The sequence below is a fragment of the Photinus pyralis genome, unplaced genomic scaffold (genome assembly GCF_008802855.1).
Source record: "Photinus pyralis isolate 1611_PpyrPB1 unplaced genomic scaffold, Ppyr1.3 Ppyr1.4_LG9, whole genome shotgun sequence".
Taxonomy (NCBI): Eukaryota; Metazoa; Arthropoda; class Insecta; order Coleoptera; family Lampyridae; genus Photinus; species Photinus pyralis.
In genome coordinates, this window is record NW_022170878.1 from 24,126,681 (window position 1) to 24,149,648 (window position 22,968).

Sequence of the window (22,968 nt, forward strand, 5' to 3'; positions counted from 1 at the left end):
TACAACAGACATCATTCAAACTATTAATCACTTACATAACTGGAAAAGTCCAGGCATTGATAACATTCACAACTTTTGGTGGAAATATTTTACCTACACTCACTCTTACCTTGCGCAACAATTTACTGAACTGCTTAATTCACCAGATCGCACTCCTGCATTCTTTACATAAGGTATCACTTACATGCTCCCAAAAGACAACAATACACAAGACCCATCTAAATATAGACCAATTACATGCCTTCCTACAATATACAAAATCCTTACATCATGCATTACAAACAAAATATACCAACACTGTACTGATAACAACATTCTATACGAAGAACAAAAAGGGTGTACAAAGTATTCCAGAGGCTGTAAAGAGCAACTCATTATAGACTCTGTTATACTTGAAAAATCCAGACATAACAAACGAAACATACACACTGCATACATTGATTACAAAAAAGCATTCGATTCAGTACCACACTCTTGGTTACAACAAGTACTCTCAATATACAAAGTCAGCAACAATATTACACAATTCCTCAATTACATAATGTCATGTTGGAACACTACGTTAATACTTACACTAAACGACACAAAACTTATTACTGACCCAATACAAATTAAAAGAGGAATTTTTCAAGGCGATTCTTTAAGTCCGCTCTGGTTTTGTCTTGCTCTTAACCCACTTTCACATTTGTTAAACACTACTAACTTTGGGTACAATATTAAGCACAACCACGAAATACATCACAACATTACACACCTGTTTTACATGGACGATCTTAAATTATACTCTTCCACAAGCATAAAACTTAATCCCCTTCTACACATTACCGAAACATTCTCACGTGACATACAAATGGACTTTGGAATTGATAAATGTAAAACACAACACATCACAGCTGGTAAAAGACAACTTTTAGATTATGAGCTAGAACAGGGTAATTTAATAAATTCCATGGACGAGAATGAAACTTATAAGTATCTTGGTTTTCAGCAAAATACACATATTAAACATACGAGTATAAAACAAACACTTATCACACAATACCTACAAAGAGTACGCAGTATACTTAAAACAAAATTACACGGTAGAAATACAATCAAAGCTATTAACACTTATGCCATACCAGTACTTACATACTCTTTCGGGATTATACGTTGGACAAATACAGATTTAGAACAAATACAGAGAAACACACGTACACTATTAACAAAACACCATATACATCACCCTCACTCCTCCACTATACGACTGTACCTTCCTCGTTCGGAAGGAGGTAGAGGACTTACAGATATAAAACTATTACACCAAACACAAATACACAATTTACGACAATACTTTTATAACAAATCAGATACTTCAGTCTTACACAAAACAGTAACATATGCAGACAAATCTTACACACCACTTAACCTACACGAAACTAATGTACTCCCACCCACATCCAAACTTACATACATCACAAATAATATACAGACATGGAACCAAAAGCCTTTACATGGACGATTTCCACAAGAGGTTGGCCAGGATTGTGTTGACTCTATAGCAACGCACAGTTGGTTGTCTGAATGTGATGTCTTCATGGAGACTGAGGGTTTCATGTTAGCAATACAAGACCAGGTCATTAACACACGCAACTATAAAAAACACATACATAAAGATAAAACAGTGACAAATGATTCTTGTCGACTTTATGTTCACAAACATCAGAAACAATCCAACATATAATATCGGCATGCACACGACTTGCACAAACTGAATACAAACATCGACACGATCAGGTAGCTAAAATCATACATCAAACATTAGCACTTAAACACAATCTCATAACAGATACGACACCATACTACAAATACACGCCACAGATCATACTCGAAAACAACACACACAAATTATATTGGGACAGGACACTACTCACAGATAAAACTATCCACAATAATAGACCAGACATTACGCTTATAGATAAAACACAAAAATCCATTTGTATTATAGACATTGCCATCCCCAACACTAACAACTTAACTAAAACACATGCAGAAAAACACCGCAAATACACTGATATAGCTATCGAGCTTAAGACGCAATGGAGAATGAAATCTACTGTTATAGTTCCCATTATTCTTAGTGCTACTGGAGTTATACCAAAGACAATACACCACAATTTACAACTATTAGGTTTAGACAAAAACACATACACACATTTACAAAAAGCAATCATTATCAACACATGCCATATTGTTCGTAAATTTCTAAACATAACACAAGATACTACATACAGAAATGATCCACAACGTATACATGTAAACAACAGTACTCGCTCACAACACGGTACACAACATACTGTAATATCTCCACCTCTAACCCAAACAAGCACACAAATACAACTTACCGAACAAACAAGTACAACAAATGATACAACATATACTACATTCAGAGATTCACCTCTGAAGCAAACCACATTATCACAACCCATTAGTATTCAACCCAAACGCAAAAGCCTAAACAGCACTTTAGACTCACAACATGACACACAACATACTGTAATATTTCCAAACTTAACTCCACCAACCACACAAACACAACTTCCTGAACAAACAAACGCAATAAATACAAGTAACGCAACACGCACTACAAAGACGCCCTCACCCACACGACCTAGCACAGCTGAAAAACACAATACTCCTTCTTCTCAGAAACAACCCACTCGTATACAACCGAAACGCAAAAACCTTAACACAGGCTCACAAAATACTGCAATATCTCCACCAAAAACCCAAGCAACCTCACAAATACGACCTCAGGAACAAAGAAACACCATAAATACAATTAAAAAACACAAAAGTCCTTCTTCACAGAAGCACACCACGTTATCACAACCCACTCGTATTCAACCCAAACGCAAAGCCAAAGAAACACTTACACAATAAACTCCATTTAATAAAATTACAGGAATTATTATAATAATTTTTTTTGTTTTGTTTTCCTCTTTCCTGATAGCGTTGGCTATTGTGCCCATCAATAGGTATGTTGGTAAGTACGAATTACATTATCCCTAGATGTCCAATGTACGTGTGTGATTTTTTTTTTTTTTTTTTTAAGGACCCTACATAACTTCACCAGACACAGACACAGACACTAATCGTTACTTGATTTTTAATCCGTGCGATTAGTTAACCAGGCTAGACCTGAGTTCTCACAAGAAACACCGACCATAATAATAATAATATATTTTATTTCCCATCTAACAGCAGAGCCTAATTACAGATGAGAAAGTGAATAAATGTAAATATAAATAATGTAAATAAATCTAGTATACAAATATCACAGAAAACAGATAGAGATATCGCGCACGTTGCAGTTGAAGATATCAACATGTCGATTAACCGATTCAAGACAGGCACACATACGCGATATCAGTGACGTACACAAGGATTGTTTATAAACAAACAGGTTTTTCCTCCTGAGATGTTTTTGAGGCACATGAAAACCAATGCGCGCCAAGAGTGCAGGCGAGTCAATTTTGTTAATGATCAAGTTGTAAATAAACCTGGCTTGATGAAATTCCCTACGACGTTCAAGAGCTCCAATATCACCCTCGAGAAGCAGAGAGCCATAATCTACACCTCTCTCTGGGAATGCACCGTGGCGTAAATAGGTATAGTAAATATTTGAGGTAACGTCTTTGAATGTTTTCAAGTTTAATTTTGTAGGTGATGTAAATTGGCGACCAAACCACAGAAGCATACTCAAGTTTAGTGCGTACGAGTGTATTATATAGTGTCTTCAGAGCATCTTCAGATTTCAGCTCTCTTGAATTCCTAAAAATAAAGCCTAAAAAGAGCTTTAACGCCTCAGAACAAATGGTGGTAATGTGGGTATTAAAGTTCAGTTTAGAATCAAACGTTACGCCAAGGTCCTTAATCATCACACAACGTTTAAGCGAACAATTATTTATAACATAATTATGCAATTGCGTAACCTGCTTACGAGAGAACGACATCACACTACACTTATAATAAGTTTAATAGGGCTTACAGAATTTTATTCATATCTAAAAACAGGAAAAAATGTATGAAGTATGGTTTAAAGCAGGGATCCCCAAACTATTTTGGGCCGGAGACCTCTTTTCTAAAATGAACTGATACCTTAGACCACCATAGCCAAATCGGACACGGACGTTTCGGTGGAGCGCGTTTCGGCGGCGGGGCGTCTCGACGGACATGACGTTTCGGTGAACCTCACGTTTTGGCGGACGAGGCGTTTCGGCAGACGAGGTGTTTCGAAGGCAGGACTTTTCGACGGCGGTACTTTTCAGCGGAGGATTCGTGGATTAATTCGCAATGCCTTTGCTCTAAATCAGTATGTATATAATCCGCCTTATCGCGCACCCCTCTGCCGAAAAGTCCCGCCACCGAAATGCCTCGTCCGTCGAAACGCCTTGCCTGCCGAAACTTCACGTCCGCCGAAACGCCTCGCCGCGCTCCGTACTTGAAAGTTTCAAATAATTTAATAGGGGTTGATTCTTAGACCTCGTCGACTCCCAAACTCAATTTTCGTTTATGTCGACCCCTGGCAAATCGATTTCGACACCTAGGGGTCGATATCGACCACTTTGGGAATCCCTTTAAACGATCCGTGTAAAATAAGAAAATCGGTTTTGCTTCCGGAACGGAAAGAGGAAGGAGTATTGCAACATGCAAATTTTGAGAGCAATAGCATAAGGGAAGTTGAAAATGCATAATTTTTTAAGTTTAAGGTCTAAAAATAGCCAACTTTCCAGTGGTTTCACCTCGTTTCGTCATTTTTGTAATTGGTTTTCGTATAACGGAACAATCGTAGATTCAACGATATCACTTGCATGAAAAATGACACTTATTGAGACACCCCTTTATGAAAAAATTTTTTTATTGATTGATGATGTGCGAGCTTCACAGACACGCAAACAATTCTCGTGTGAGCTTATAGCTAAAAAAGACAATTGCATCTGGAAAGCGATACCTAATTTCATAAATATTACTAGATTTTGTCCCAATTGTCATTGCTGTAGCCACGGTGTACTGCAATGTCGTGCAGAAATTAATTTGAGGTTTTATTTCCCATTTTCCAGCCTCATACAATTCGGAATAACGCCTATAACTATTAGAATTACAACGTATAGGTAAATTACCCACACGTTAAAAACAATGCGTTACTAATAACATCGCGTTTAGAAAAAAATATTGTTTTACACGGTACTTTTATATTCCTCGGGCATAGGATTCATGTCAGTTAACGGCTGACAGTGTTTGACATGGGAATGTGTCATCCACGTACCCTCGGATGTAAGTTGACGTGAAACACAACCCGCTCCCGGTATTACACGCAGTAAAACAAGTTGGATCAGCTCCAGGGGATAGGGGCAAACAAACCGCTCTTTTCCTCTCGTTTTACCTTTCTATGCATGCAAGATTGTCAAGATTAGCCCACTACAAAAAACATCGACCGGTAATCACTAACCGGAATGACGACGAAATAATTTCAGATAACCCACCCACATCTTTCTATCGGCAGAAAGACATCTACTCCAATTTTTAATGGATAATTCGAAACAATGAAGACGGTACGTGTGTTAAGATTTGAATAATTCATAACCGCATTGCTTAACACCGGACTCCTGTCTTATTATTTTTTTCAGGTTCACATAAACAGGAAAATACACTAGGAGGTCCACGTTTAATTTAGTATGCGAAGTCGATTTAAGAGACACATTAGTGGCAATATTTTTCATTTTTATTTTCATACCTGACGTTAAACTTCTATTAAAATTTTGTTATATAATAACGGCGATTTTATTTATTTTTACCTTAACATCGATTTCTAATTTACGTGATATTATAATTAGATTTTATCGATGACAATAATGACTATTATTATCGGTATACTGATGACAATCTATTGTCCCTAATATGAATTGATTTTTAAATTATCCATTATTATCTATATACGTGGTGTGCCTAGATAACATTAGGATTGGTTATTAAGGGTAAATAAATCTGATATTAAACTAAAACAAATGACTATTACTATTTGTGACCGTGAAATAACGTGGCAGTAACTCTTTAAAAGCTATAAGCTATAAAATTGTTCAGACGCAATTCTTCGCCTTCCAATTCTTTCAAGGAGAATTTTCGTATGGCTAAAAATAATTTTGTTTATTGTTGCTTATCTACCTATCGTTGCTCATGTCTTCTTAAAAAGGATTAAATTGAAAAAGAATACTTGCGTGCATGTTATGTTGTACTTTTAAGTACCTTTTGTTAAGATTAAGAAATTGAACCTAATCTACTAGCCATGCTATTGTTATTTCCCCAATTGTGGCACCAATAACCAGGTTCCAAATTCTAGACAGAACTGAGAACAGCTTCCTAGCTCAAATCAGGGTATAGTATGGAATGCCCCCAGTAATTTCCTCTAGCGCACGAAAAGCTTATGAATGCGTATAGAATACCCCCCCCCCCCCCCCCCAACCCTTCCCTTTAGTACACGAAAATCCCGGCGATGATCATCCCGGTATCGACTACCCGGCGACCATTTACTTCCCGGTGATCTTCTTTGGTATTTTATAGACTATGATTTCCTTTTCCTCAACTTTTTGCAGCGACATCTAATGCATAAATTCATAAGCATCATTTTACAGTTACAGTTACGACTGGCTAAATAAGAATGACACGCGGTAAAGTATGAAATATTAGTACGGTAATTCTACGAATGAATTTTCCAATTAATTAGTTCAAATTCGCGGATACGTTTGCACAAAGTACAAAGGAGTTAGGCACCCTTTTTTTGTCAATCACGTACACCTTGAATTCGTGTTCAATGTTTAACCAAAACCCCCTTCATTATAAGTTTTTATCATAGAAATAAGCCATGGTTAGTAATATACTGGGGTCTCTATTTATTATTTAGTATTTAAGTAATGCTCTGAACTGCATACCACAAGCCTTAAGCAACCTTAAAGGAACGGTGTTCATTATCGGATAGTGATAAGTGATAACCTAATTATTAATGACCTTATTTGATTGGTATCAACTTTTATCGTAACGATAAACGATTTTCCACCATGGCTTACTCGCAGCAATAACTGACATGCGGTATATTTTCGTAACGGATACTTTCAGTAGGAACATGCTCAAGACACTACGTAAATATGTCAAAATTTAAAGAATAAAGTACAGAAGATGCAAGAAACCATTTTTTTCATTATAGATGCCCCAAATAATTCTCAAAAATTAACTTCTGGTCGCAACTCTGAGAAGTCTTCACAAGGTCAAAAATTCGTAAATTGGTGCTGTAAACCAACCGCAAATCATAATTTACGAAATGACCCATACTGTTCAATAATAATGCAGTTTAAAACCTGTCCACTGATTGATAAAACTTAAAATTGACATTACAATTTTTCTAAGTGGAAAGATTAACATGAAAACGCAATATTTTCCCTAAACTTTATTTAAATTCCTACAATCACCGGATAATTAATTACTAAAATATCTCAATTGAATTTTAGTTTCAATTACAAACGTAATCGTCACCTGTGTATCAAATTATATCCCAGAATGCGTTTTTGATAGAAACTTTAACAAGTGAAAATATATTGCGCGTTTTGTGTGGCATCTAATATAAATGAATGCCTAATTTACATAACATCGTTTTTCAGGCGCACCTACAAAAAACGGTTAGTCTTGTGGTGTGTTTTGACATATTTATATTTAAGTCAAAATTATTGGATTTTCAAATTTCGGATGAAATTAAAATAACCACTTTCTTTTTTTTTCGTTTGATTCAGTTGTAGGTTGTGACCAACCTATAAATTACTTAATAAACTATCTTCAGTTTGTGATTTAAGGAAGTCATATAATTGTAGACCAAAGTAAAAATTAATTGAGATGTCGCAGTTTTTAATGGACACCACAATATTAATATTTTAATAGAAGTTATTTCATTCATAATCATAATCATAATCATTCAAAATATGAATACCTAGAATATTTATAGAAAAAGCAAACCGTTTCTGACATAGAACAATTTTGCGTTCAGAACGGAACGGCTTGTTCTAAAATTAAAGTTTTCTGTTTTTGGGGAATTTTGTAATGCCAAGGTATCAGCAAAATTTAAAAAAATCACTTTAATATTGGTTCTTAAGCTAATTCCGTTAACTTTTAACACCCCCTTTAACGTTAACGCATACTTCACATAATAGTAAAAAATGTCAAGACCTTCAAATAACCTGTACAATTTCGGAGGAAGAATCAGTGAAGAATGACTACTAGGAGACCATTTTTAATGCATTTTTCCAAATTGGAAACGTGATTATTGTGAACACTTTCTCAAGTAACTTTTTCTGGAGACCGACACTGACCGGAAATTGTGGTTCCTGTAGTACAAAATGTTTTTATCCGCTTAAAAAGGAATGGCATTTATAGCTGAAAAGTTTAATTACTGACAATCTTTAACAGCACAAAATGTGTATAACCCAACACAAAGAGATATTCGTATCGTAGGATCGTCAGATAAATCCTTACAAATGACTCTTTCAGACCAAATTCAATGAAAATCTACAGTAGCACAACATTTGTACAATACGGAAAACATATGAAAGGGAGGGTACAATAAATCCCCACTATTGGGTGCCATTTTGCATCGGTACTTCTGTTCAAATAATTTGTTGACAATTTCTTTTGTTTTTGATTAAACGGGAAATTACAACCAGAAAACTAAAAAAAGTATAAAAATGCAATGACTAGCTCGTATGGTTCCCTATTAAATTTTACCCTGCTCCCCTTGGTTACGAAAAAATCTCCTGTTCTTTATAGCTGAAAATTCGCCCCAAATGGGTTTTTTGACTTTGTACTGTCCAGCAAAATAATCACTGTATATTGATAGAATCATAACATATTTAAAAGTTTTTTAAGAATGCATTTCTCTTTTTACATAAATTTTTAATTACTAAAATTCTAAATTGCGATTAATTTACTGGAGTACCTTGACACCTTTACACTTAAACTAAACAACCCTCTAATTTGGTTTCATTCAAAATGAAACCTATGGAATACCTCGGATTCCGAAAAAGAATATTTAATTAGACTGACACCAAATTGAGGGGGTTCCTTTAATAATAACGCACCTTAAAAATGCACAATATTACACTTTCGGGCGCTTTGAGATCCTTTATTGATAATTTTACTAGTCAGAGTACAACAAATCATTATTTACCTTTTTTGCAACGGATCTTAAAGTTGAGGAAAATATTTGACAAAAAATGCATAAATACGACTAACCCTCTTATTTACCATTTTTCCTCGACCTGGAAGATCTGGAATTCTTACGGGTGACTTTTTTGACTCGTCAATATGAGGTAGATATCAGGTGGTTTCTAAAGGGTGGCATACTCAATCCCACCGGATTGAAACAATCTGTAAGTGATGACTCTTTGGAATGGACTATGACGATTGATTGAAAAATACAGGCTTGGTCCCGATGATAATTCCTTTGCTGGTCAGTATAATTTTGTTCCGAAAAGTGCGGTTGCACACTCATATTAACTTAATTTTGATTATGGTTCGATTTAACGTTTAAGAAATCTTTTAGATAAACTTTTTCACCAAACTGCCCTTTTGCATTAGCGGCACTAATAATAAACTGTAGTATTATTTCATTTGAAAAACAGTTTTCTTTGTTGTAATGTTCGTGAGTCACTTGCATTACTGTCACCTTCTTTTCACTTTGTTCATAAACCTCTCGCCAGGAAAGATTGCCCGTCACAGAACACTTGATCCCGATCTACAATCTATGTTTTTCTAAAGATGTGAGCGACTTGCGGGATAGTATCGTGTTAATGTTGAACAAAAAGTCTTTTCGTTCAACATTGGCACGATCCTATTCCTGAAGTCGCTCGCGTCTTAAGAAAAACATAGATTGTAGATCGACACAAGGTGTGCTGTCATCGGCAATCTTTCCTGGCGAGAGTTATATGTGCAAATACGCGGTACAGTTTCCTAAGGAATTCACCTATGTTTTTCCAACTCCCACAATGGAACACGTAAATATCCCTTGGGGTAGGTTTCTCTGGTTTCTCGTGAACTGGCACTTTTTTGATAACTATCGATCACAACCTGTGCCCGCAATTTACGCTGAGTATTGGGCAAAATAATGAAGATTAAAAAAAACTAACTGGAGAAAATGGACCACAAGATCGCCTTTAATTTAATTGGACCTCCTAACCAGATCGACTACTAAAACAAGAATTCTCTTCAACCTCTATCTAGTGCCACTGCTCCTATCCGAATGCCTTAATCTGCAAAACTAATCCCCTGTTTAGCTACTTAGTCATTTTTTAACACCTACTTCAAAAATACAAAAGCGAAGATATGCCTAAAATTGTAGTCTATCACTTCTAAAAAGTCCAATAGGTAATTAAAAAACACAAAAGTGCACAAAATGGGCATGATACGGCCCATAATAGCACAAAGAAACACAAAACCTTTTTTATCCGCAAGACTATTGGGAAACAGTTTCCATACTTTCGAGCGTTGTTTTCTAAACTTCGATTGCACGCTCCAATAATAATGCTGCAACCGTAGAACTTCAAAATTAGTAATTATTTATACTTGAATAATACTCGTATATTATATTACGTTCCTGGCACTTTGCTATACAGTAATATTCATTTAGAAGTAGACATAGGGATTTGTGTGTATTGTTTTCCCCATGTCTACTTCTAAATGACAAAAACTCTTCTGAAGGACGCCTCATTTTATGCAACCAAAATAACTTCTTAAAACAAATGGAGATCTGACTGTCATATTAATTAATTGAAATATTATTGCTTTGGCTTCCGTATTTTTATTTTCGAGCGAATAAGTCGCCAAATTTGAAAAATTTCCATGTATAAGTAATGGCCCGAAAAAGAACGACGAAGATACATGATTAACAGGAAAAATATACAGGGTGTTCAACGATGTGAGTAGATTATTATATGGGAAACTGATGTAAACAGATTTCTGAAAGTGTGTAGATAAAGTTTACTCAATAAATACGTGCTAAAATATTTTTAAATCCAACGGACACCCCACTTCGTTATTTCAAATCGGATGCACCAGTAGGTATGTCTTGATTTCACTAATATACTCAGAATTGGGCGTAAGTAATCATAATCTATACGGAATGGGCGAAATTTTTGGTTTGGTTTAAGTATTCTCAGTTGCCCAGTCGAGTAAATCAAACAGAACTTTTTACAGGGGCTTCGCCTTGCACATAATTCAATTCTCCAGCTTTCAAGATAAATCGTACGTAATTGCGTTGCGAATCTAGCCGCTGATGTGGTCAGGTGATGACACCTATGGTAACAAGCGTCATTTCCGTATGGAAGTAACTACAAGCACGCCCTCAATTTCCGGTCAGCCCTTCCCCAATTATACGTGTAATCACAGGAAATTATCAGATGTGCACTACCATAACTGAATGTCTTCCTTATCTAACTTGATTTATGTCAACGGCATGTAAACCATATCTACCGAGGCGAATTTAGATTTAGTTAATTCCCGGTTTGATTTGATAAAAATAGGGAGCGCTAATCGTGCGCGTTCCCTATGTTTACGTTTTAATTGCGCACTTTACATAATAAATCAGTCTTCTGGCAAGTTAATTTTATGGCATATGTAAGCAATCGCTAATGCGTTTGTACATTTCCTTATGTATTGATTTAGGCAACGGCACCCCTCGTGATTCGTATCAGTGTCCAGTTAAATTAGGAATAGAAAAGTTATTTCAATTCATAGCTGATAGCTATTTGCTATGGTAATGAAATAAAAACTAAATGATGAATATTCGGAAAACTGAAAACCTCAAATACTCGCCGTACGCAAAACTTTATCAGAAACCGCGACTCGTGAAGCCTTTCTTTCCAATAATCGGAAGCGTAAAAGAATAAATTAGAAAAACACGCCATCTACTACCACACAGTATTGATGATTAACTAGCAAATTAAGTCTTAAAATGTCATTGTACATAATTGACATAAATTGCTGGCAGTTTTTCACAAGAATGGAAGTAGTGGAAAACGATGCTGCTTTGATCGAAAATCTTTGAACGTTTTCATAATAATACCTGCTGTGCGAGAAATTTTTCCTTTGCGCCCTCACCGTATCAACTTACGTCGTCTAGAATCGAGATCGCTCAAACGAACTATTGCAGCGGGAAAAATTCAGCGAATGGATTTTCCAATTGAATGATTGTTAATAGTATTCAAATTCTACGTCTTGTTCCAAAGTAGGTAGTAAGCAAATTTATGACTTTTTCAATGATTGTGTGACTATAAGCAATTGTAAGTAAATTATATTCTCTTTTGTATAAATAGAAAATACCTACTTTCCAGTATCAATTCTTTTTGGATAAGTTCAGGGAGCCTTGGTTCCGCCGCTAATCATGACTATTATAGTAATATAAACAACCCTAGAGTGTTCCGTTAAAAATACTAAGAAATCCCTCAAAAGTTTTAAAAGAACTTTCTAAAGACCTTTAAAGACATGAGCGAGTATTAGCCTTCAAAAGTTGTTCTAGAGTTTTCTTACTTCTTTTAATATAGCATTTAAGAATTTATAAAGGTATCAACAGCCTTAACAAGATTTTTGAAATATTTGAAGTATTAAAAGAACCACAAATGTTTTTTTATTGTTTTTCTATAAAGCGATCGATTTCGGGTTAATCACCCATCATCAGGCTATGCTAATAATTACAGGAATGTGAAGTTGAACAAAGAAATAAAATTATTATTACCGTCATTGATATAAGATGCAGCGACATTAGGTTGATTAAAATTGAAGCATAGCCTGATGATGGGTGATTAACTCGAAATCGATCCCTTTATAGAAAAACAATAAAAATACATTTGTGGTTGTTTTAATACTTCAAATATTTCAAAAATCTCTCAACGAACCAGAAAAAAAAATGGAGAACTTCATCACATAAGCCTTAACAAGTTTTCAAGGAGTTCTAAGTGTCCCTAAAGGCCTTATCGGTCCATAAGACTCTTGTAAACCATTATGGTTTGTTGAATGGTCTCCTGAGCCCTTTAGCGGACATATCTCTAATGCTGAAATTAATCGAAGAACAGAATATACTTTCATGATCAAATTATGCTACCGAATGCGTGCAGATTGTTGTTGTATTTGTTTCGTTGCCGAAAGAGAGAAGGGAAAGCAATCTTTTGGTCTTATGGCGTCTTTTGCTCTATTGTATCTGAAGGGAAACAGGTTTTCTTCTTTTGTTTTATTTAAATTTTTCGTTTATGCTTTTGATATTCATATAGGTATTTAATAAGGAACTCAATGTTCATCAAAAGATTATCTATTAACCTTCTTTGTAACGTTTGCTTCAAAGCAAGACATTTAAGAAGAAATTCTGAAACCATTCAAATTATTTACACTGTAACATTCGTTTTCCCCAATACTTCAGACTACGAAGCTTAAAAATTCAAGCTTCAAACCGGTTTATCCGCTTTAGTTAAATTTCAGCCTTGATTTACAGTGAAGGTTGCAGTTACAATGTTGGAAATCTAAAGAGCATCAAAGTTCAAGTGGGATTCAAGTAAAACCATCGAAGTGAAGCTTAACAAACCTGCAGTTTTAATTTAAATCATTTCATTTCTGAGCTTTTAAGTGGTTCAAAAACTCGGCAACTGCGCAAGTTTTCATTGTACTAAAATTATCCAATTTCAAAAAAAGTTAATTGTCCTGGTTTTAATTTAGTGGTAGAAGTGTAATGTTCTCCTGCTTATCGAATCTATAAATGCCAGACTGAAAAAAGCGTCCATTTTTTTTCAGAATTTCAATGAACCTCGAAGATATATATATAGCGATAAAAAATGAGTGACCGTTTAGTCGCCTTTGGAATTTTTGTTTATATGGGAAATCGTACTTAACTCAAACTTTCAAAGGCGACTCGACAGTCACTCATTTTTGATCGCCCGATATATATAAGTGTTAATATGGATATGAATATGATGAGTAACTGCGCTATTTGTAGAGCTGAAAGAAACTTTGAAAGGGAAAATAATCACCATAAAAGTCTGCATAACTTTGCATATTCAAGCGGATTTGTATCTTTTACGGTTTACGAGTCCCTATAAGCAAAATATGCCAAAGCAATCGACATTTTTTAAGTTACCTTGACAACTTACTTAATTTAGTTACTCATATAGTTCCTTTTTAATAGCAAACTTACCCGGTATTGCAGCAATTCCGTACAGTACAAGAGATAGATCCCCTGAAACAAATAAAATATGAATGGAATACAAAACAGAGTAGGTAAGCTTTGCAAATGGAGAAGAAATGATTTGTTATAAATTTGCATTTATTGTTTAGTATTAACTCAATCTAGTCTGATTATTTTTATGTACCTACTGTATTTTGAATAGGAACTGTATTTATTATAATTTCAGGCTACTCTGAGTACTGTTGCACATACGTGATATTTGAACACCTTTAGAAGTCTATCCTTTTTTCCGTACATTGTTTTTCAACTAAATTCATGACCAAGTTATTCCCACGGGAAGGTTAAACTTTCTGACAGTAAAAACCTCAAAATACTCTAAATTTTACGATTTGATCTATTAGTAAATACTATTGCTATTTTGCAACAGACTTTGTTGCATATAAGGGGGTTGAACTTGAAATTCTTTTGTAAATTTTGTAAAATGACCTACGGATAAATTTACGGTTACGTAAATTTCTCCTTCTCTAAATTTCTCTGAAAATTTACTTCAAACTTTGATTTTCTGAAAATTGCTTGCTTGTAAAATTAAACGCCAAATAAAATTGCATAGCGATAGTCGGCGGGACGGTACGGCTCGAGCGCCACCAGGTTCGGAAACCCTGCTTCTGGTCAAGGTCGGAGATTTCGGAAGCCTCAAGAAATCAGACGGTAGAAACGGCGATTCTAGGAAACGGGCGATCGGTTACTGACGAATAAGTAAGAACACGACAACGATAGCAAATTATCAACCCTTTATAGTTAACGAAATGGAAATATCAAATGCTTACCTTTAAAAGTAAACGGTAAAGTTCTAGCTAGGGTATAGTTTTTTCGAACCTGGCGTTTATAAATTTATTGCACACATTGCCACATCGCCATTAATGGGCTTCAGACGGGTGTGAACACTAGTTTTATTCACAGAAAGGAGAAATTTGTTTAGTGAACCAGATTTTTTCCACTCTACCTTAAGTTAATGCTCTTTGGACAAATTTATTTATTTTATTTTCAAAAATACGGTTAAACTTTTCCACAGTTCAGACTCGAAATCAAGTGGGCAATTCGGACACCAAATCACAGCAAGTTAAATATTGACTATTACCATTCTTTAAATACTTAAGTATTTAAACAATGCTATTACCAAGCATGTACACTATTATTTTGCAAAACCCAATAAATTAATTGGCAAACTTGTTGTGTTACGTTTAGTCTGGAGGAATAAAAGAACTGTGTGAAAACATACCCCAATGGCCAAATTCAAACAACTATTTATAGAAGTGGCATTTTTTCACAGAAACCGACTATATTCTTGCCAATTCAACGTGTGGCAATCAATGATCTATCTATGTACTTTTATTTATTTATTTATTTATTTATTCGATTATTTCCGAAAGTTCATCCAAAGCCGGATATTCCATAAATTTGAATTTAAGTTCTGTAATAAGTAACCCTATACTAACTTATTGTACTTTGCAGTGCGATTTAACAATTGTACCATGCATCCAAAACAACGTAAAATACTCTTATCTAGCTTTGGTCTCAGTTCAACTGTCGTTTCAACATATATCCAAATCAGAAAGCAAATGTGTATCATCAATGCAGAACATTAATAATCAAATATGAACAAAAGTAATTTTAGCAAAAGAAGGCCTTTCGTTCGTTATGTCGTTTGTTTTATCATATCAAGCTTTTGGGTTTTAGAGGATGAAAAGAATGAAAATTATTAGTGATAATTAATTGGTAAAACTCATTCTGGGAAACCTCGTTTTATTGTAGTTTGGAACTAATTTGTGCTACTGGAAAAACGTGGAACGCTCAGTATCATTGCTTAATTGGATAAATTGATTTCACGTTTGTAGTCAAATATGAGTGTTACCTACAAACTACGAATATATTGATAGAAAGGTGCCTTGAAAAAAGCTTCTTCTTAACATGCGGCTTGGCAATTGCAATGCACATGAATTATTCTCTACAACTAATTAAAGTAATGAGAATTATCCTGCAAAATTTAAAGCAAAACGTACCATGTCTACTTCTTGCTGCTTGCCTCCAATGTGCAATAAAGCAAAGCTGCTAAAGTAATTAATTCTACACATTTTAATCATATGTAATTAACCTTAAAAACGAATTACAATAATTTGATTTGCTTAGTCATGCTACTGCTTGCTGCAGTGTTAAAAACATCACTAGCCTGTCGGAATAACGTACCTGTATAATTAAATTAATAAAGGTAGTTTAGTAATATCATGTAATTTCACCGGTAACGTAGTAGTTATTTCTTATCAACACGCACATTACTACTCACCTAGAGCGATAAATTTAACATAAAACTACATGAATCCTTTTTCTTTTTTCCCTTCCATTTAAAAAGCACGAAACTCGCACGTCAACGATCCGTATGATCTATGGCCGAGTTTTACCTTGTCGCCTTAATTTAAATCGCGATATACAATTATGTAATCAGTGCGTACGTTTGTTGGAGATAAACCGTCTGATTATGTCGAGCGGGTCATCGAGTTTGTTAAGTCATTTGTCATTATAACGAATGGGTTACATTTTCTTTGTGTATAAATTTACGCATGTCATTGACTTTGGACCTTCAAGACTTTGGCACATTTAATGGATCGTGGTAGTCAGAAGCAAACTCCTAAAAGGGAGTTACGAGCAATTTGATGTACTAAATTTGAAAAAACCACTAGTCAGCTGAAAACGACAAATTGTATCAAATAAATATTAGTAATTAAAGCATCACCTTCCCTTCCAGCATATGACTCCACGTGTGACTCTCGTACCAAACTAGAACTCGGCCACAAGTTTTGAATTCGATTTTACTCTCTTTATGTAGTTTTCCGGTCTATTACCCCCCTCCTGGTACCCTCCCGGCGTTACAATATTAGAACTTCTTTTTAAGGAGCTTTGTGCTAGTTCCTGCTTGTGCCGATTTGCATTGTGTTGTAACATACCATTTTGCACGATTGTTCTCTGCTAATTATATTAGTTTGTGCAATTAAAAAAAAGGAACTTTACGACCACCATACCACCAATATTTCATTTTCAGAGACTGTCCTTATGGTGCACTCTCTTTTTTTAGAGCTGTGAGGGTAGGTGTTGGATTAGGATATATAACTCTTGCCAGGAAAGATTGCCGGTCACAGCACACCTTGTGTCGATCTACAATCTAAGTTTTTCTTAAGATGCGAGCGACTTCCGGAATAGGATCGTGCCAATGTTGAACGAAAAGTCTTTTTGTTTAACATTGAGACGATACTATCTCGGAAATCGCTCACATCTTTAGAAAAACATAGATTGTAGACCGGGATCAAGTGTTCTATGACCGCCAATCTTTCCTGGCGAGAGGTTTATATGTGAGAATAATGAAGATATTGATATTGGAAAAAATGCCAAGTTCGATTTGAGATGTGTCCAGGCATCGTGTGGACTACTGAATTGTATCCCATAGATCGGGGCTACTCAAAGTGTGGTTCGCGAAACGCTAAAGCACTGGGACTCGGGGGAACTTGCTTAAGATCAAATATGGTGGTATGTTTTGCTCTTTTACATGAATTTAATACTACGCACCCAACAATTTTTCCGTGGATTCACAAATACATAATAGCGGAAATTATACAGCATTTCTCTATACCTTTCAGACAATATTAAAGGTACTTTCATGAAATTGGCTGGTAGTCCATTTTCTAGGCAAAACAGAGAAAATTGTTAATGGAGATTTGCCAAGAAAATATGTTAGAACGGTGTATAACAAATACAAATACTAAATACGTGAGCAAGGAGGTACATATGACTAGTTTTTGGAGAGGGTGAAAAGGGGTGAAACTCGTATTACAGCAACAGGCTTTCGCCCAATTACAGAGTGACCGGCAGAATGCTTTTTAAAGGTGCTCCTGCATAAGGTCTTAAGTTGTTCTAGATGAAAAAGATGACAAATTCTTACCTCAGTCCAGGTTCACACCCGACCTCCGGCTATGTAGCCCAATGCTCTACCACTGAGCTACACAGTCGGTAAGTGTTGGTCCCATTCGAAGCAAGGGCTACAAGTAAAGAAAAGTGGCAGTTTTCCAGTGAGTGAAAATAGTTTCACTTTTTACGTATAGAACATGCTATTTTTTCGTGTACTTTAGATTTAAAAGATATTAACCCGATTTTAGATCGACAAAGTGTAGTTTAAAATTGTTACTTTTATTTGAAAATATAATCATTTTACCCAGTATTATATAATATAATTACCATAACAACGGTTTGTCCATAACAACCAAATAAACAAACTGTGAAACCGTTGAGCAAAGCCAAAGAGGCAATTTAAAATTTATCATTGAGCTGGTTGGTTTAACCGAATTAATTGTGTCCATCAAGCTAAATTCATCACCTTGGTTTCCAGATTAATTTCTAGCAATGCGGTGTACCTATTTGCCTAAAACGTGGCGGACCTCCCAACGACCAATAGAAAATAACACCACTGTACCACACTGTCTGTATAGAGTCACTGTAAGGAAAAGTAGTCTGATCTGCATCTGACATGGAAACTAAAATCTCCTGACATGAAGTAGGCATGGAAATGAGGAATTCATGACGATTTTTAGTAAATGGCTGCAAACTGATTTCGCATATTTACAATTGCTTGCATGATACATTATCTCTAGACGGTTTGCAATTTCAACAGTACAAGGTACACAAATTTGAAAAATTCCCACCAACTGTGGGAGCAGCAAAAAGTCTCATCGAAAGGGGGGGGGGGGGGGGGGGGAGCAGTTAATTTGATTTTTCATGGCATTCTAATTAAAGGTCTCAACCAAAAGGATAGTTTTCTTCCAACTACCGCCCTTTTTTCTAACCCCTTATCAAAAGAACCCTTTTTTTAATAATTTACCAGAGCGAAAGCTTTTCAATATATTTCCCGACGATTGGACGAAGTTATAGGCGATATCTCGCCTACTTTTATAGCATAGATAAGATTAGCCGTTAGCTATAGGAAATATATATATATAGAAAAAAAGGCGTATAACGTATGCCCTTTTGTATTTTGGTAACCACTTTTTCCCCGTAATGCATATGGCAAATTTTCCGAAGCCAGGAAGTACTACACTGGACGCATCGGACATCGGCTACGATCGAAAAAGTAGTTCGGATTTTAAAAGACTTGGGGGTTGGTCTTCGACATAAAACATCAAACAGAATTTCCAGAGATTTGACGTCACAAGTTCCTGAAGATCAGCAAAAAATGATCAACATAACTACTATTTCCAGATAAGTAAAACTGAAATTCAGGTTAGCAAAGCATGTAATCATTTGAATTTCAGAATTAATCTGGTGTAATATCACGTGACTGTCTGAATTTTAAATTATTAATTTGTATTACAATTAATCAGGCAATTAATAGTTTCTGAATTACTACTGAAAAAGTTGTAGTCAAATTTTCACTGAAATGAGCACCATCGACTTTGAGTTTGCAGATATTACTAGGAAACATGGACTTCTAGACAATAATTTCGCTTAGGTTTATAATGTATAAGTTAATGTAACTAAAACCATTATAGAAAAAGAATGTAGGGCGTTATGTAAATTCGTCGATAAAAGTGGAAATTCGATTATCACGTAAAAAGCAAGTTCAGATGTCACCGTGTCGAATTGACGCTATCGGGGAGCTCTATCTATCACGCACGCCGCGAATTAGTGTACCCAACATGTGTTTTCACACGTGGGGAATTATGTTACTCCTTATCGCAACATCTACGTACACTGATTACAAGTAAACATTTGTTCTGCACGGAATGACATAATTACATGATTAAAGAAAATCGTGCATAACAGACTCATTAGCGAAGAAAAAATGGTGCCTAACGACGAATACGCAGTGTATTAAAATTAAATAAAAAGGTAAACCAGATCTTCAGATAGAGTTCATAATTGCGCATTAATAGGTGTTGTTATGTATTAATTTCTTATTTGCATGTTAAAAGAGGGTGCGTGTATTGTATATCGACTTCAATTACCATACAAAGTGTACTCACCTCACCTCTGGACAAGATTGGCGGTCATCTTTTAGATAGGCTTCAGTTTAATATGACTTGAGTTTTGCCAAAAGCTGTCGCTGTGGACTGTAACAGTAACAGTAGACAGAAAGAAATAATGACAAGCAACACTTACATCAAAATAAAAGCAACGAATTGGTAACAAGAAAGCCTGACCCATAAGTCGATTAATTTAAACAAAATCAGACGTTATAATTCCTCCCTTGCCCATTGACTTTGTGCTCAAAATTCAAATTATCCCGCATACACGTCACAATATTGCAAACAGTCGAAATATCTTACTGTAAAATAAAGGTCTCCTAGTCAAGGCCTATATTGGTGGACTTATTGCAGGATGTATTTAAACTATTCTATTGCTGACATTAATCAAAAGTTCTATTTGAAAATTAAAATTTTATTTTAAAAAATACGACTCGTCAGTAAAATGACTTGACTTGACTGGGCAATTAAAATAGGGACCTCGTACTGCGATGTTTCCTCGCCAGTAATGTTTCATTTTCTTTCCAGGTGATGCATTTCAATCGGCTCATACAAAAAACATCCACACATAAATTGAGTCCAATAAAGTGGAAGCAAAAAAGGTCTAGAATTCTACCGGAAACTTTGTTCCAATATATGCACCCCTAGGAAAACTCGTTTCAGGAAATTTTCCTTTCGAAATATTCGCCTATGATACAAAATTAATTAAAAAAAATCCACTACCATAATAACCGTCCATGTTCATCGAAAATTGCCCTGGAAAATTCACTTACGGACCTACTCTAACATTCACGCCGAAAAACCCATACCCGGAAATATTGGGCGATTTCGAAAAATTACCATCGAGAAAACTCGGCATTCGGAAACACGAGTTTGCATCCGGCTCCAATTCAATAGATAAATCATTTCTCTCATAATTTCCTCAAATATGCAGATTTTGCGGTTTCCATGCTACCGCGTGTTCTCATGCAAGGGATTAAGTGCGATACAAATTTCAGACTTTATGTCTGTACTGGATTCCTAAAGTAATTAAGAAACAAAGACCTCATAGAGAACAAACATGTAGAAATACATACACGTCCGTTGCACTGCATTCGGCCTTAACCCATTTCTTTATAACTGTAATAAAACCACTGTTTATCTGGGAAACCGTCAATTTTGTGCCACCTAAAAACTTCGATGACACTCATTGCTTGAATTACTCAAATCTGTAAAACTTCCACACTCTAATTTTCTCACTGTGTGTGTTGGGTTAAATGATGACATCAACATTTAAATATTACGGAAGTAATTCTCGGCATTTGTATAATTGGAAAAGAACCTTCAAGAGTTTGCAAGGCGTGTTTAAATACTTCACAAAACAATTTAGTACATTTTTATTATTGTAAAAAAAACCAAAGAAACCTTAAAAATTCTGTAAGGTAGCGAGGTGAGGCGGCGTAGTTGCCAAAACCAAAGATGTCTTCCCGAGTTGAGCCAAGCAATGCTACCGATTTCTAAACAAACTCAATGGAAGCCGTAGATTTGAGGCATAAGGTTGAGAATTCCAACTAAAAATTGAGAGGGGGCTGTTCTTTGGACTTCAAGGAGAACGTCGCAATTTATTAAAATTAAGAAAAATGTGGTAGTCGAAAATTAAGAGGATCAATTAGGATTCAAGTCGTCCACTCTTTAGTTGAAAATTTCTCTTACCGAGGACATCTACTTATTGCGTAGTATGACTTATGTTTTGCACGGGACTAAATTCATCTGATTCGTTACGATACACTTCAAGTCGGCTTATTTATGCAATAAATCGCAACAAAAAAAGACCTGAGCTGAGAAATATTTGCCATAAGATGTTACATTATTCCATACCCTTTCCAGTTCCCATATGGGAGTAATTCGGCACCTCCTTCCATTTTGGGACAATAAATTTTGTAATTAAAATTCAAAACTTTATATCAATGCCAATATTTCGGCATTTCACTTTCTCAGGTGAATTGACTGAATTTAATTTTGTTTTCTAATTTTTTTTTTGAGAATTCAGTTTAACTTCCCAAATTATATACCGTCATTGTTAATAATTTACCCTAATTCAATGCAATGAATATAATTATTGTTGAAAAATATGATAAGCCACTTTCGGCAATCAAACCGTATCATGGTTTACCCCTCATGTGATGGGGTAGGGAGTATGAATTGAAGTGGCAGCAATAACAAATGAATATCCACCGTTAAAGTAATAGGCACTAGGCAATCCTTATTACGGATGAATGTAATATTCGCTAACAATGTTATTATCTCACCTCATCTATTAAATGGTTAGGTAGTTAATCAATAAGTAATTTGAGCGCCGATTTAATGAAAATATAAATCTCGAGAAGAGAAATGTACCACAAGTATATACAATGGGTGGCAATTAACATGTGAAATATTACAAAAACAAGTGAAATTATTAATCTTCGAGCGAGTTCGGGAGCGAGATTGGCCTGTCATCCCCGCGTTACAAATCGAGTAGTACATGAGGACCATCAACTGTATATATCACGTAAAAAACAAATTAAATGCGATTTTTTTTCGTCTATATAAGGCGACTACACGTTATTTTTGTTTTCGAGGTTACGTATTTTTTTCCTTTCCGGGAATGCGTTGTTGTGCGTTGTTGTTTACCTGCAATGC

General features: G+C 35.3%; 1 long non-coding RNA gene across 1 annotated transcript in view; it reads right to left on the minus strand.

Annotated features, from left to right (window-relative positions):
• The window catches only part of LOC116181482, a 48,203-nt gene that overhangs the window by 7,359 nt on the left and 17,876 nt on the right, over window positions 1-22,968 (minus strand). The window contains exon 2 of the long non-coding RNA XR_004147261.1: window positions 14,255-14,296. This is a non-coding gene — a long non-coding RNA (uncharacterized LOC116181482). The remainder of the gene's footprint in view (window positions 1-14,254; window positions 14,297-22,968) is intronic.